The sequence below is a fragment of the Crocuta crocuta genome, unplaced genomic scaffold, assembly GCF_008692635.1.
Source record: "Crocuta crocuta isolate KB4526 unplaced genomic scaffold, BGI_CrCroc_1.0 scaffold566, whole genome shotgun sequence".
Classification (NCBI taxonomy): domain Eukaryota; kingdom Metazoa; phylum Chordata; class Mammalia; order Carnivora; family Hyaenidae; genus Crocuta; species Crocuta crocuta.
Window position 1 is genome coordinate 566,309 of NW_027533114.1, and position 12,958 is coordinate 579,266.

Consider the following 12,958-nt stretch of genomic DNA (forward strand, 5'->3'; position numbering starts at 1 on the left):
TTATTTCCTAGCAAAATAATATTTTTATAATATTTTACTCTTGAGCCTTTTTTTTTTTTCTTTTTGAGGTCTATTTCCCAAGGTACTTTGCAGGACACTAGCTCATATTGTTGATTCACAGACCATTGGATTGTTGCACAGCTCAAGTTCCTAACTGATAATATTTATGGAGAAAACTACATTTTGTGAAGGAGAAATAGATTTGAATTTCAATTAAGTTTTTGAACATTCCTCCAGTTACACTCTATTAAAATTAAAAAATACTATAGTTGAATAGCAAATTGTCATGCTTAGATCATCATAATGAGAAAAAAGAACTTGCATGAGAACAATTATGTTGAAGTGAAAATAATCAGGAAACTGTATTATTAAAATTCAGATATGAAAATACCCTTAACTTCCTATCAGGCAAATTCACAAAGACTCTAAATTAAAGTGTAGTTTATGATCTATATGTTTTAAATCCCCATTAACCTAAAAATGTCAACATGTTGATAAAAGATTTATAAGGTTATGCATTTTTTAAAAAAATTAATTTGGTGTGATGAAACTTTTCACGGTAATAGAGATAAACATATAAGAGAATTAGTAATAGTCATATAGAACCCATGGACTTAATTTTAGCCAATATTTTCAGCTCCCCGCCCCCAACATGTTCCAATCCATTGACAGAGGTTTATTTACTTCATTTAAAAAATGCCATTAAACATTTTTAAAGACTGACTTTCTGCATTATATACACCCAAAGGGAAAGAAAAACCAGTTTCTGGGTTGTCTAAAGATCAGCTCCAAACTAATCAATAATCAGCTCCTATTAGTGAAAGAATCATTTGTTTTCGAAGTTGTGCATTAGTACTGCACCAAAGTGCTACTGCTTGAGTTGTTTTTGGAAAAAACAAAAAACACTACAGAACTACTGTATTACTGCAGATTTAGAAACAGAAACAAACCCAAACTCTAATTTGATTTTGAGCAATTCTAAAAACATTGACAAGAATGTCCTTTCTTCTCTAATAAAAGTATTTGAGATAAAATAACAATATGTATGATCTTCCTAGTATATTGTAGTACCAAGATATTAAGATTTAATGAGTTCATGTTTAGTGGTTCGTAATTATAACTCACAACGTAATTACTATGCATTTCTAAAAATACTTTACATATATCTTGTTAGATTTCTGCACATTCATAAATTAGTGAGGAACATGGAAGCACATGAGTGAAACAGCAACATTACAAAATAGCTTATGGAAGCATTTTTGTGCAAATGAATTCTACGTGGAAAGCTTTTTTGAGCTCATAAAATAGATTTGATGGATCCCAACCATAAATTCAGTTTTGTAATCAGCAAATACATACTTCTGAAACCATCTGAAAAATATTGATAAATATCTAAATTTTCATTTCTAATTTTTAAAATGTTGGTAACTGCTTCTTTCCTGCTTAGGCCATAAGAGGAATCTTCCTATTTACTAATTAACCTGATTACTTTCTACTTCCCTTTTGCTTTAAAAGGGAAATCAATCTTTAACTTTCACCTATACACATACTTACATACTTTGATTCCTTTTTATTTACAGCTTGCAGAGGAAAGAGCTTATTTACAATATTGCAAACTTTGCAATTTTTGCCATAAAACAGGTAGATACTATGGTTTTGCATATTTTCATTTTCAATAGAGTTCTTGCCCTACCCTCTCCAAAAATTTAAAAGCACGTCTTCAATATCCAGGACCTTTAGGTCATTACTCAAATGTCTTCATTTCAACTATATTTTGACATTTCTTTCTCTTAGTAGTATGTCACACAAACTTTTCTCATTTAACCTGTTTACCATTAGAGTACTTCAAAGATAAAGGCAAACTCTGATTTCTAAGAAGGCATGTGAAAGGAGAACTTTGATTTATATGAAGAAGTCAAGGAAGACTACATAAGGAAAAACCTCTATTGGGATAACCAAGTCTTTTCAATCACAATATGAACAGAGGAAGGGCAGACCTTTCCAGTTAGAAAGAAAAAATAAATTCCAGGAATAAATATGAAATCGTTTAGAGTGGTAAATCCTTTAAACAGTGTACCAAATGCTACTGGTGTGTTAAACAAAAATTGAAGTATACCATATGATAATTGTATCCTGCTGTTTGCCCAGGAAACTCTCAACACTTTCAGCACTCCTTAGATATTTCTTGTCTAGCCACACCTTGTCTCAAGGACACATGAATATTTTATAAATGTTTCTTAAATAGAAGTATTTCTGCCTCAATTCGCTTTCACTCTCGAATCCGCTTACTCTATTGTATGCCAACACAGCTGATGCTATCAGTAGCTATATGTACTGTTTAGAGCTTTATTATGAATCTTTCTAATAAGCACTAATATTAAATTGGAATTATGTACATTGTGCAAAATAATCCATAACCAAGCAATATTGATATTACAGGCTAATTTATTATATATATGAATATTACATTGAGACTGAACAAATAATTACACAGCTGAAAATATTACTCTCAAGTCCTCTCTTCAGTTAATTGTAGTCAGTTCGTAAAATTCTGCAGACAGTTGTACAACATGTTATCAAAGGACTCCATAACCCAAATGTGTCTAAAACTATTCCCAATGCTTCTTTCATTCTAGAATGCTAAAAAAAAAAAAAAAAAAAAAAAAAAAAGGAGCTTGAAAAAAGAGGAAAGGAAAGCCAACTCCTAAGGATCTAATTTCGAGTAACATTGCCATTCAGAATGAGTGATTTTAAAATGAGAATGTTCCACTCTGTGATCTACGGTTATTAAAATTGTACAGTTAGTCCAATATTGGAGGATTTTTAATTTAAAAATAGTTAAGTTTGTCTCAATGGCCCAAGACTGCAGAATTTCACACTACATTGGCAAGGAAATGTGTTTGAAATCCATACCTAAAGTAGCTTTTTTAAAGGTTAAAAATTCCCTGATTCTTCTGAAGGTAAAACTGGCAAATGATCCTGGCTTAAGAATGAAATGGACTGGTTGACTTAAAAAACTGTTTGGAAAAAATCGTGAATGTCATCAACTCGTTAATGGTAGGTAGAGGTCTTTGGGAAAACAGGATACAGTGACTAGAACACAATGTCCTCTTCTGCTGACCACTGCCTAGTCTTCTAGAGCATTTTTAATGCCTTGAATTTCAAGTTGTCACAGTGTCTTATGTTTTGAATACCATCATGAATCGAGAAAGATGAGGAAAAAACATTTAAAGTTGGTTTTCATGCCTCATTTCAGAATAAAGATTTCCTTTACCATCCTAAGTAATAAAAAATGATGTGTCTTGAAACAGCTGTAGACAATCACAATGTGTTCATTTATAAACAAGTCTTCTTTGTATATTTTAACACTATTCTTTGCCTATGAACTACAAAATCAATAACTGTAGAAAGACTCAGCTTGATTTCCTTTCATCTGCCGTCTGTGAATGCATTGGTAGTAGAAGGATGATCTGGGACATTTTTCCACACTGTTTTCCCATTTGCCAAGCATTAAATCTAACTCAAAATATATCTTTTTTAAAAATGATAGTTTATTTTTAAAAATAACTAGTTAAGTTATTTCACATTGTTAGGTTCAATCTCTCTTTTTAGGAACAAGAATATAGCTATTGCAGGCTCTGGTCTCTTACCATTCTCATATATTTACACGTGGAATTAATCTCATCATATACACCTACCAGGTTTCTATCTATTGGATTTTTTCCCCTTGTACAACCTTTCCAATCTTTTTTTTTCTCCCTTAAATGCTCTGTACAATCACATGTAAAATCATGAGCTACAAACCTCAATAAAAAATGTCAGTAAACAATAAGTGATGTAGTCACTGTTATTATATGGGAGTACCAAAACTTTGGTTTTGGGACAGTTTTTCAAATTGCAGGAGAATTGAAACATAGATTCCTAATATATTCCCTTGGTATCTGCACACCCTGCCACCCTTCTCTTCACACATTCAAAGTAAAATTCAAGGGCTTTTTTTCTATTGTAATTTTTCAGAGAGCTGCCGTCACCCAAGGTATCTATAAGGTTATTTGTTCTTTCCAGAAAGATTGGAAGTTAAATTAAGAACTGTTTGCCCTTAAAGTCTGCCGATACAGAGATATAATCAAATGTAGTCATATCTGTCGCCTGATCTTATTTCTGCTCATCTCAAACTACGGTATTGCTGGGTAGAAGTGAGGACAGTCAGTCTCTGATGACTTTGGTGCAAAGAAGACTACAGAGGTCTGTGCTGTGACATGCTTTTCCTCTTTTGAATAAAGGGCCCTGTCAATATTAGTATATGCTGTGGATCACAAAGATAGACATTATACAATCACCATTTTGTAGTGTCAGGGATTCTGATTATTTAGTTTACTAACACTTAGCATCAGAAAAGTGAATAAAATATCAGCTGGAAAAATCTAATCCAGATATTTCTCCTTTATGATATTAAAAATACATTTTCATAAGAACTATTTTGTAGAGAAATTAAGAGGAATCCTCAGACGCTGAGTGCCCAGGATGTGCCTGGCACTTTGCATTGCTTTGTTTAATTGTTCTAATAATATGGTGAAATGGATTCTTTTCATGCTCACTTCACAGAGGACATTTAAATTCAGATCTCACAGACAGGAGCTGGTGAGTTTTGAACCAAACTCGTGCAGTCTCAAGTCCATTTTGATTTTTTTACAATGTTATACTGTATCAACCAAATGATTAGTTGAAAAAAATTTAACCCAGCACTTTCGTTTAAATGAGAAGGGGGGGCAGTAACAGACAGCCAAGGAATTATTGAAAAAATATGGAGCCTACATAAACTCAAAGTTTATGTAAACTCCTTTTTACTTGGCAGATGAGAGAAAGACTGAGGTTTCACAGACTCTATATCTTTGAACAAATTACTTTTCTAAGCTTCTCATTTCTAAAGTAAATATAATATCTGAAAAAATACATAAAAGAAAGTAAATACGATATCTATTTTGTATGTGTTATATATGTATAAAAGTGTATTACATATATAGTGTGATATATATGTATCACCACACATATATGTATATGTGGTGTACTTGGCACACATGAAACCCGTATTTTGAAAATTCTGAAACAGATTCTGAGTTAGTAGTAGTATCTTGTTTGTATTACTACACCCTTACCCCTAATACACATAATGGATAAAGAATAGTACTGTACATCTAAATCAAATTCTAGTGAAAGTTTCACACTGATCTATAGAATTATTTCATCCCATTCTCAAAGCAGCATAATAACTGCACACTTCTTGTCTTCATGTCTGCAATTTTTCAGCATTTAATCTTTATAAAACAGTTTTAACAGCTGTACTTCTAGTGATCAAATACACCATTTTATAATCTGTTTTCAACAGGTCTTATTTCCTGGAAAAAAATGGTTCTAAGTTTAATTATATTTGGGAGATGACAGTTTAAGCAAAGTAAAATAGATTTTTTTAAATTCCAGAATCAGAGAACACACTGCAGAACTCTAAGAGTAGTATATATATTGTGCTGTTTCTTAAAACTATCTGTTCCTAAAATCCTCAAGGAACCTGAAGAGCAATACATTGAACACTGTTCACCATGGAACTCAGTTTGTGAAACACCACCCAAAAGGTTTTTCTTACAACTGAATTTTGGGTTTTTTTTCCCTAAATAGTGTATGTTACTGAAATGCTGGAGGTGTGACCCCTCCAATATCAATTTATAACTTTATAACTCATGATAAGATAATGTTTATGAGAGAAAGTTAAACTAATTTTTTGAGTATGTAAAAGAGCTAATTGTTGCAGTTAGAGAGACTTGCTGGTCTTCTTTTTGTATGTAAAGTGGGAAATAATCACATAGGTAGACACGGCAAAAATTGAAAAATTAGGGAGTGTCCAGAAAGTTACATCATCTTGAATTTTATAGATAAATCCATTTATAAAAATACCAGTTATATTTAATTGTGTGTTTCATTACAATACTAAATGTTTCTTGTTTATTGACAGTGAAGAATCCTGTCTCAGTGTATCTAATGAGATGAAAGTCAGCTCACTTTTTCCTACTTACCTGGGAGGCTTTTCCTAGGCTTCACTCCCAGTCACAGCATCAGAAGATATTAATATCTGATCCTAAAGTATCAAGAATGTTAACAGCCTCTGAAGATTTATGTATACATTGAAATAAAAGATCTTGTCTATATTGGTTTGTTTGTTAAGTGTGTTAAAGTCAAACACACCATGGTATTAAACACAAATCCCTGAGTCATTATAAACTAGATAATCTTTATAATGAGCATGATCTTTCAGATAATCACAATTCTCAAAAAACAAGACTCCAGTCTGAATCTCCAAAATACTAATTATTTTAATATTTCCAAATGATGAAAACATCTCACTAAACCTCACTATTATTTTTATGTTGATATTCATGCTTTACTTATGTAAGATATGAGAATATGTATTTTATACTTAGCATTTGCTGTTGATTCTGCCAATTAAGTCATAGTCCACAAAATCACAGTTATTTTGAAGTGTGGGGGGAAGGTAGAAAGGTAAAGTGAATTAAAATATAACCTTGTCTTATACTTTATACATCTTTAAGCTACTAATTTCTCACTTTCTTAGAAAGTCTTTAGCACAGTGGTAATTGCCACCATTTCATTGTAACTGATGAAAACAGAATTCCATTAATTCTGTTAATTCAGAAAAGCATACTGAAGAGGAAATAGGAAAGTGAAAATATATAAACTTTCTTTTTAATCTTGGTCTTTTGTTGTAAGGTTTTATTTTAAAGTATAGCATGTTATTTTTCTATAATCTACAATTTTTAAATTAATGTGTTTTACAGTTGTAAACTAAGCACATAATTTCTGTAGTTTATAAATTGCCTAAAAATTTGAAAATAATAACTAATACATTTGGCTTTAAAAATTCAAATTGGAGTAATATCTAAGATTGAGGGCTCAAGACTAATTCAAATCCCTGTGTAAAACACAATAATTCAATGTTATATTTTATAAACTTATTTTGAAAAAAGAATGATATTAGCTTATTTTGTTATCTTTATATGTTATAATGAGGGTCAATAAAATAGTTGTGTTACCCAGCTCCAGCTTCAATTAGAATCACCTAGAGCATATTTAAGAAAACAAATAGCCCATGCCTCACTGCGTATCAGTTAAATCAGAATCTCTATGGATGGTGCCCAGGTACAAGTTAATTTTAAAAGTCCACAGGTGATTTAATGTCCAGTTTGGGCTAAGAATCACAGAGTTAACTGTTTAATAAATATTAAGCAGTTTATAAATGTTAACTGTTTAATAAATATCTGCATTAATTATCTTTAAATATTACACAACTTTTTTTAAGCAGGGGGGATGTATGGGAAAGATCAAAATAGTCAATTTCTTATCCTCAGATCAATTTGGTTAATCACCTAAATATTGTTTTCCTACCAATTTACAAAGATGGATAGCATATTGTTCACATAAAATTCAGCTAGATTATTAATCATATTTTTCATTATTTGGTGAATGGAACAAAAATTCACACTCAAAATACCTGGGTTGCTATCACTAGTTTCAGAGTCCATAAATATTATCATAGCAGAAAAAAGTCAGTTATAATTTTACATCAGGCAAAATTCACAGACATATCAGGAATTGTTTACATGGAACAAAAATTTCTTCAAGTTTTCTCTGAATATTTGACTGCTATCAGATCATATAGGTACATGGTGTTCAGCATAGTGTCACAGCTATCCAAAAATCTCCTTGTTAAAGTGAATACTAAATTTGCTAGCTACTTAACACGTAACATTCATGGATAGAGTGACAGAGTGTCAAATAAGTTTTTACTCTAGTGACAACTGATCAAATGGCAATGCCTCTTTGGAGCATTATCTTCAATAGGCTTTATCCAAAATTAGCAAGAAAGAATTCCATGATGGACTATTTATGTCTGTTACAATCAGAGAAAAGGACCAGAGGAGAAATGATTGATCAGTTCATGTGCAATTTATATGCCATCCCTGATATAGAAGTTGTAAATACAAATACCAGATGCTCATATTTTAGAACCTAGAGCCCTAACTCCTTTTATAAAAACTTATTATCCTTGGAATATAGTTGACATTAACAATAATACTAGTTATACTAGTATATAACTAGTTTATATAGTTATACTAGTATATAACTAGTTTATATAGTTATACTAGTTTCAGGTGTGCCACATACTGATTGACAATTTGATACATTTCTCAGTGCTCACCAAGGTAAGCATAGTCACCAAACAACATTAGTATATTATTGACTATACTCCCCACACTGTACTTTTCATTTCTATGACTTCATTATTGTATAACTGGAAGTCAATATCTCTTAATCCCCTTCATCTATTTTACTCACCCTCTACCCCTTCTTTTTGATGATAGCTACTTCAGTTATGCAATAATAGAAAGTAGTTTATGAGGGGAGAAGAAAAATTATTTATATAACTTACTCTACTTCTTTCACATGTTTGCTTTATATTATCTACTGGGTTAAGTTAGATGATCTTCTATCCCATTATTTTTCACAAAGCCATACCAAAGCTCTCCTCTGCTCTAGCCAGTCATCACCTCCCTGACCACATCCCTCACTAGGCTCCCTCACATTTGCCTTAATTCCATCCAGTTCTCATAGAAATATGGAATGTTTTTTTCTCTTTTATAATCTTTCTTACATATCAATCTCTGTCTTCCTCTTATGTTTAATCTTAGTCTTACTCTTTTCCCCCATTTGCTTCTGTGTTTTTCAAAGGTCATTTACATATTAACTGATGTTTCTCTGCTCTATAAATCAGCATCTTCTCCCACTCAGCCTTGAGATTTACACAGCAACCAGGACTCTCCTTTATTTCCATTCTCTCTAAGCCATTTATTTATTTTTTTTCCATGCACAGTGTAAATTCACAGAATTGCAGATGTGAAACAACCCTTGAAATCATTTAGCTCAATCCCTTTACTTCACAGGTGAGTATGCTGAGTACTACAGAGGACATATGATTGTTCCATATCAGACCTCATTCACACTGGAGCTAAGTCTTGCATCAGGATTTCCTGATCAGTTCATTTCTAATCTTTTTTTTTCATATTTTCTTGGCTAGGTCCTCCTACTGCAATATGTCTGCCTCACATGTGATCTAGTTTCTCTTCTCTTACTATTTTTTGAGCTCCTTTGGTTTTAAGTAAAGAACCATAATTCAAACTTAAGCTAAACAAATAAAAACATAAAATACCTTTAATGGGATTTATTGACTCACCTAACAAAGGACAGAAAAGGTGAGGCAAGGGCTAATTGGAAACCAGACAATGAACACAAAGACTTTCCCCGTGTCTTATTTTTTTGTTTTTCCTTGTTTTCCCTATAAGCCAGCTTGATTTTTTTCCCACTGAGAGTCAGTATTTTATGGTGGTTCAGTGCCTAGACTTTGAACACAGACTGCTTAAGTTGAAAGCATCCTTCCCCATTTTCTAGTTTTGTGACTAAAATGTTTCTCTCCATATCTCAATTCCCTCCTCTGTAAAATAAGGATAATAATAAAATCTACTGAATAGGGTTTTTGGAATAATAGAGTTAAAATCATGAGTTACTGAGGTGTTTAGAACAGTGCTTGACATAAAATAAATGTTTAAGAATTGTTCCTTATCCTTATTGTAGTAACAGGTCAATCTCTGTAGACAGAGTCATGTTGGGTAGGAGCTTTGGATTTTCAATCAAATAGCTCCATGGACATATAAAAAAGCTCTGATTAGAAAAATCCAAGGCTAGCGGCACCTGGGTCATTCATTCGGTTAAGCGTCCAACTCTTGATTTCAGCTCAGGTCATGATCTCAGGGTCCTGAGATGGAGCCCCACATTGGACTCCATGCTGGACATGGGGCCCACTTGAGATTCTCTCTCTCCCTCTCCCTCTGCCTCTCCCATGCTCAATCTCTCTCTTTCTCCCTCTCCCTCTTTCTGAAAAGAAAAGAAAAAAAGAAAAAGAAAAAGAAAAAGAAAAATCCAAGGAAAGGGTGGCTCTACTGGCTAGCTTTGTCAGTAGAGCACATGACTCTTGATCTCAGGATCATGAGTTCAAACCCAATGTTGATTGTGGAGCCTACTAAAGAAGAAAAAAGAGGGGCATCTAGGTGGCTCAGTCGGTTAAGCATCCAACTTTGTCTTAGGTCATGATTTCACAGTTCATGGGTTCAAGCCCTGTGTCATGCTCTGTGCTAACAACTTGGAGCCTGTAGTGTGCTTCGGATCTGTGTTTTCCTCTCTCTCTCTGCCCCTCCCCCACTCTCACTCTGTCTCTCTGTTTTCAAAGTAAACATTAAAAAATTTTTAAAAAAAGAAAATTTTAAAAAGAAAAGAAAAATCCAAGGAGGGATTCATATTCACCATGATTGGTTTATTCCTTACGATGGACCAGTTTTTGTCTAGAGGACTGACTACCATATATAGGCACAGCCTAAGTTACTGCTTACATCTTCAACTAGGGCAGCAAAGTCCTACCAGAAGCTGATGTGAGGGGGAACCTGGACAAACACAACTAGGTTACTGTCAGTTGTCACAATGCTACAGCTTGCCTGGTGCATCTGAGACATGAGCCTTGTAAACTTCATTTGTTCATATCTAAATCATGCTTCATTTCAAACTGGCCTGTTATCTTTATTCAGTTCCATTTCTATCTCACCAGTGTAATGCTAAACAAAAGCAACTATTAAACTCATAATTCAATACAATTACAAACCTGCACATTTCTGTTGGTTACAATTAATTTCTATCTTGTCCTTAATAAGCTTTAATTGTAAACATTTGAAAATAAGAAGTGAATACTTAGTTTTTCTATGGACTCTTCTCATATCAAGACCCTGAATTTCACTCTGTAAGTCTGGAAATTTCAAATAAAGAAATATTACTTTTTCCCAACACTTACATGTCCTTGAAAAGATAATTAAATTGGTTTTGATGAAAACTCTTCCTGAAAAAAGGGTAGAAATAAAAATGCTATTAGGTTTAATCCAGGATTAGCAAGAGATAGCCAGAAAAGCTGTTATTCTCACCAAGCCTGAAGGCTTAGAGCTGAGGTATACACCCCACCATCATACATACATCTAAATAAGAAACAGTTTAAAAGAATGCTGTCACCAGTTAGAAACAATTTTGAGATAACATTGTGTAGATTTTTCCAAAGGTATGCTTTGTACTGAAGCATTTTTTAAAATATGGATTCCTTATGTTATCATCCAACACACACACACACAATTAGAAACAAACAAAAATAAGTTTAAAAATATTATATGTATATGCAATTCTAACAAAGAAAAACAAATCTTAGCACTTCCTCCTCCCCCCCCCCCCANATTTTGGGGTCCTCCACATTTGTGAGTCAAGGAGAAGATCCAACCTCTCGTTTAATGCCATAGGATTTCCAGTGCTACCCAAAGAATGTCAGAAGTGAAAAACAATTATAGTTCTTCCTCTTTTGCTCTATGAGCATTATGTGTGTACAGTTGTGTTTTGTTTATTAGAATCTCCAGTTTTATTCTAAGGGGAAGTGGTTGAGATTTTTGTGAATAAACAAAGCATAAGTGCTACTAAATTTCGATTTTTCTTTTGAAGTATTTCCAGCATTTCCATAGACAGAAGGAAAATCTAATTGAGTGGGCTCATTAAAAACATAGATTGAAGTGTTCCAAAACTGAGATGCAGACACTTGGACATACATCAGAAGAAATTACTTATTATTTCCAGTAGATTTAATTTAAAACAAACTATAGGGGAGACCATCATAAGGAAATGATAGGAATCTTTAATTAGAATAATTAAAGACTAATTGTGATTTAATTACACATACGATTAAATTTTGCCAAGTTTAAAAACAAAATTCAGTTGGATGGTAATGCTTTATTGAAGGTTTGCTAGATTTCAAAGCCTAAATTTTGGAATTGTGGAATCTGATGAAAAGGGGCTATTCCTCTGTTTACATAAATGGGCTTCATGTTACAGCAGTTGCATAATTTAAGGACACTAAAATTTTTAACATGATAGGATGATCAACCATGTCTCACCATCCTACATAAATGCTAACAACATACAAAACCAACATATACCTTCACCAGGAATACCAACTTCAAGAACAAAACAAAATGCTGAGGATTAAATCACATTTGGGGCTTATATAGTCTCATGCCCAAAGTGTTTGAAAATGCTTTTCAGAGAAGGGAGCACTTAAAAACATTATAACTCTCAAGACTATTGTAAAAAAGCATATTGTGCTACAAATAAATCTTGATGTGACTGTTACCGAAAATAGGTGCTGTAAAGACCATCCTTTAGAGGGAAAAATGTAAGCTGTCTATGCAAATAATGAAGCCTTTTTGAATAAATGAGCTGAAGCTCTGATGGCTACAGAATTTTAGTATGCTATTCAGCAATTATATCCCTATTGAGATTTAATTATCCCATTAGATATTTATTTACTACTACGTATTAAGTTACAGTATACCATTAGAGTCAGTGGACTAATAAACACATAACTACTGCTAGACAGAAACAGCTTAGCCAAATAATTATTTCCAATTATTTCATATTTAACATTATACCCAGAACAATGTCTTGCCCATAGCAGGCATCCTCTAAGTGTTTTTTTGTTTGTTGTTTGTTTTTTGTTTGTTTTTTCTAAATGAGAGTATGGATGACCTGACCTGAATTATTCGTCTTCCTTTGTAATACATACCTTTAGAGATCAACTTAGAACTTTAACCTGAACCTCAAACTACATTAAGCAGGTTTGGGGAAGAAAAGTAACAGAGAAATGAAAGAAAGTGGAGCATCACTAGCAAGTAACAGGGTTTCTTTCTTTCTTTCTTTCTTTCTTTCTTTCTTTCTTTCTTTCTTAACACATCCTGCTAAGGGTTATTTTCTCTTC